Here is a 5,337-nt window from a genome sequence, read left to right as displayed (position 1 = left end):
GGAAAAGACTCTGATGCTGGGAGGGATTGGAGGCAGGAGGAGAAGGGGATGACAAAGGATGAGATGGCTGGATGACATCACCGACTCGATGGACATGAGTTTGAGTGAACTCCAGGAGTTGGTGATGGACAGGGAGGCCTGGCGTGCTGAAATTCATGGGGTTGCAATGAGTCGGACACAATTGAGTGACTGGACCTAACTGAACTGACTGTATTTTTAGTGAGTAATTGCAATTTTTGTTTTCTACATATTTTCAGAGGAAAATGCTAAAAAATGAATTAACAGTTATATCCACACAATATGCAAAAATATAGTTTGAAACAATAATAACAAAAAGTGAGGTGGAAATGTTATAGAAGTAGAATATTTAATATTGAAATTAATTTTGCATAAATTCAAATTTGATTGTTACAAATGTTTAAAGACTTAACCTCCAAATTAGCAATAAAGGAAATATCAATAAAATATATGCAAAAGAAATAACAAAGGATATTAATTCAGTTTGCTAAAAAAATTAAACATAAGTAAGGGCAGTTTTGAGGAGATGAATTATAAGAGAGTGGACTAAACATACTAAAAAGAGCAATTGGCAGACATAAATCTTTTTATCAATTACTACATTGTATATTGATGGCAAACTATACATCAAGACAGACACGATGAAACAGTATTTTTAAAATTATCTTTTTATATGTTGTATACAGAGTACTTATTTTAGATGCAAAGATACAAATAGGATGAAAGTGAAATGATAGAAAATGTATTTCATACAAAAAGTAATCAAAACAGAATTGAATTCTTTAAATTAATTTTGTTAATTTAAAAACAAATATGTTAAAAGAACATGTCTTTATATATTAATAAACTATCAACTCAAAAAGAAACTGCAACAGTTATATACATATTTCCACTACACAGGAAAACCTCAGGCTATATGACACAAACTTGGACAGAAATAAGAATAGACAATTCTACACTGTAAGTGGGGACTTCATTACCTCATGTTTAATAATACAATAGATAGAGAATTTCAACAACAACAACAACAAAGAACAATAAAAATTAGAGGGCTCAGACAGCTCAATACATCATCTAAAATATATAGAACAATCTAACAATATAACTAAAATATATAGAACCATCTAACAGTAGAAATCACATTCTTCTCAAGTGCACATAGAAAAATTTCTGAAATGGACCATATGGTAGATTACAAAATAAGTCTCAATAAATTGAAAACATATTAGTATTGCACATATACCTTCTTCAGTCACAATTAAATAAATCTGGAAATTAAAAACAAAGGTATAATAAAATATATAGAGCTAAAATATATAGAACAATCTAACAATAGAAATAAAATATAACTAAAATATATAGATATAACTAAAATATACAGAACAATCTAACAATAGAAATAAAATATAACTAAAATATATAGATATAACTAAAATATACAGAACAATCTAACAATAGAAATAAAATATAACTAAAATATATAGATATAACTAAAATATACAGAACAATCTAACAATAGAAATAAAATATAACTAAAATATATAGATATAACTAAAATATACAGAACAATCTAACAATAGAAATAAAATATAACTAAAATATATAGATATAACTAAAATATACAGAACAATCTAACAATAGAAATAAAATATAACTAAAATATATAGATATAACTAAAATATACAGAACAATCTAACAATAGAAATCACATTCTTCTCAAGTGCACATAGAAAAATTTCTGAAATTGACCATATGGTAGATTACAAAATAAGTCTCAATAAATTGAAAACATATTAGTATTGCACATATACCTTATTCAATCACAATTAAATAAATCTGGGAAATTAAAAACAAAGGTAAATTAGAAAATTCACATTATAAATAACCAATGGGTCAAATAAGATTTCATAAGAAAGAGAAAATATTAGAGATGAATGAATAAAAATAGAGTATATCTAAACTTTTGAGATATAGTAGAGGCAGTTCTCAGAAGAAAATTTATATCTATTAATGCCTACGGTAAAATGAAGAATGTTATTAAATCAACACTGTAATTTCATGTTTTGCAAAAATAGAAATAAGAGGGAAATAAGCCCAAGGCTATTAATAACACAAGGAAGAGCATATTAAATGGTAGGAAATAGGAAAAAAAAAGAAAAATAATCTAGAGAATTAATAAAACCCAAAGTTGTCTCTTTGAAAAGACAAAGTGAAAAAATTTTCAGTTAACATGAGTAAGAGAGAAGCCACATATATGTGAAATTCAGAAATCAAAATGATAGTATCAGTACTATCCTTAGAAACCAGCACAATTCTATAAAGCAGTTAGTTATCTTTCAATTAAAAAACAAATAAAATAAAAAAAAAACCTGAAAATGTTTATAAGAGAATACTATAAACAATTTTAAGAATGGATCAATAGTCTTCATGAAATGGAGAAATTTCTAAAGCACCAAAACTAACTCAATTTTTAAGGAAAAAATTAGAATTATGGCAAGTAAATAGATTGATTCAATATTCAAAATTTCAATCAAATTAAAATACAGTACTAGATAGCTTTACTGATGAATTCTAGAAAGTATTTGAAAAAAAATTAACATCTCTTATTCTCAAGCATACTCAAGGATGTCTGACTCCAGGTGAATAATCACACCATCATATTTATCTGGGTCATTAAGATCTTTTTTGTATAGATCTTTTGTGTATTCTTGCCATCTATTCTTCACATATTGTGCTTCTGCTAGGTCCATACTGTTTCTGTCTTTTAGTGGGCTCATCTTTGCATGAAATGCAAACCACAGACTGAAACCACAATCACAGAAAAGTAACCAATCTAATCACATGGACCACAGTCTTGTCTAACTCAATGAAATTAAGACATGACGTGTAGGGCCACCCAAGATGGACGGGTCATAGTGGAGAGCTCTGGCAAAATGTGGTCCACTGGAGAAGGGAATGGCAAACCACTTCAGTATTCTTGCCTTGAGAATCCCATGAGCAGTATGAAAATGCAAAAAGATAGGACACTGAAAGATGAACTCTCCAGGTCAGTAGGTGCCCAATATGCTACTGTAGATCAGTGGAGAAAAAACTCCAGAAAGAATGAAGAAACAGAGCCAAAGCAAAAACAACACCCAATTGCCAATGGGACTGGTGATGGAAGCAAATTCTGATGCTGTAAAGAACAATACTGCATAGGAACCTGGAATATTAGGTCCACAAATCAAGGCAAATTGGAAGTGGTCAAACAGGAAATGGCAAGATCACGTGAATGTCGATATTTTAGGAATGGATTGGAATAGGTAAATTTACTCAGATGACCATTATATCTACTACTGTGGGTAAGAATCCCTTAGAAGAAATGGAGTAGCCATCATAGTCAACAAAAGAGTCCGAAATGCAGTACTTGGATGCAGTCTCAAAATGACAGAATGATCTCTGTTCATTTCCAAGGCGAACCATTCAATATCACAGTAATCCAAGTCTATGCCCCAACCAGTACTGCTGAAGAAGCTGAAGTTGAACGATTCTGTGAAGACTTATAACACTTTTTAGAACTAACACCCAAAACAGATGTCATTTTCATTATATGGGACTGGAATGCAAAAGTAGGAAGTCAAGAATAACCTGGAATAAAGGGCAAATTTGGCCTTGGAGTACAGAATGAAGCAGGGAAAATGTTCATAGTTTTGCCAAGAGAATGCACCGGCCATAGCAAATACCCTCTGTCTAGTCTCTATACAGTCAGCAAAACAAATACCCTCTATGCAGTCTCCATACAGTCAGCAAAAACTCTATACAGTCAGCAAAAACAAGACTGGGAGCTGATTATGGCTCAGATCATGAACCCCTTATTGCCAACTTCAGACTTAAACTGAAGAAAACAGGAACATACACTAAATGATTCAGATGTGACCTAAATCAAATCCCTTATGATTACACAGTGGAAGTGACAAATAGATTTAAGGGACTAGATCTGATAGACAGAATGCCTGATGAACTATGAATGGAGGTTCATGACATTGTACAGGAGACAGGGATCAAGCCCATCCACAAGAAAGATAAATGCAAAGCAGCAAAATGGTTGTCTGAGGAGGCCTTATAAATAGCTGCAAAAAGAATAGAATCAAAAAGCAAAGGAGAAAAGGAAAGATATACCCATTTAAACACAGAGTTCTGAAGACTACTAAGCAGAGATAAGAAAGCCTTCCTCAGCGATCAATGCAAAGAAGTAGAGGAAAACAACAGAATGGGAAAGACTAGAGATCTCTTCAAGAAAATTGGAGAATATTTCATGCAAATGAAATAAGGGAACATTTCATGCAAAGATAGGCTCGATAAAGGACAGAAATGGTATGGACCTAACAGAAGCAGAAGATATTAAGAAGAGGTGGCAAGAATACACAGAAGAACTGTAGAAAAAAGATCTTTACCACCCAGATAATCACAGTGATGTGATCACTCACCTAGAGCCAGACATCCTGGAATGCCAGATCAAGTGGGCCTTAGGAAGCATCACTATGAACAAAGCTCGTGGAGGTGATGGAATTCCAGCTGAGCTATTTCAAATCCTAGAAGATGATGCTGTGAAAGTGCTGCACTCAAAATGTCAGCAAATTTGGAAACTCAGCAGGGCCCCAGGACTGGAAAAGGTCAGTCTTCATTCCAATCCCTAAGAAAGGCAATGCCAAAGAATGTTCAAACTACTGCACAATTGCAGTCATCTCCATACTAGTAAAGTAATGCTCACAATTCTTCAAGCCAGGTTTCAACAATATGTGAACCGTGAACTTCCAGATGTTCAAGCTGATTTTAGAAAAGGCAAGGGAACCAGAGATCAAATTCCCAACATCCGCTGTATCATCAAAAAAGCAAGAGACTTCCAGAAAAACATCTATTTCTGCTTTATTGACTATGCCAAAGCCTTAGACTGTGTGGATCACAACACACTGTGGAAAATTCTGAAGGAGAAGGGAATAACAAACCACCTGACCTGCCTCTTGAGACTGGACATGGAACAACAGACTGATTCCAAATGAGAAAAGGAGAACGTCAAGGCGATATATTGTCACCCTGCTTAGTTAACTTATATGCAGAGTATATCATGAGAAACGTTGGGATGGATGAAGCACAATCTGGCATCAAGATTGCTGGGAGAAATATCGGTAACCTCATATATGCACATGACACCACCCTTATGGCAGAAAGCGAAGAAAAATTAAGAGCCTCTTGATGAAAGTGAAAGAGGACAGTGAAAAATTTGGCTTAAAGCTCAATATTCAGAAAACTAAGATCATGGCATCTGGTCCCATCACTTCA

Source organism: Bison bison, unplaced genomic scaffold (genome assembly GCF_000754665.1).
Source record: "Bison bison bison isolate TAMUID 2011002044 unplaced genomic scaffold, Bison_UMD1.0 scf7180017864238, whole genome shotgun sequence".
In the NCBI taxonomy this organism is placed as follows: Eukaryota; Metazoa; Chordata; class Mammalia; order Artiodactyla; family Bovidae; genus Bison; species Bison bison.
Note: the sequence above shows the minus strand (reverse complement) of the source record.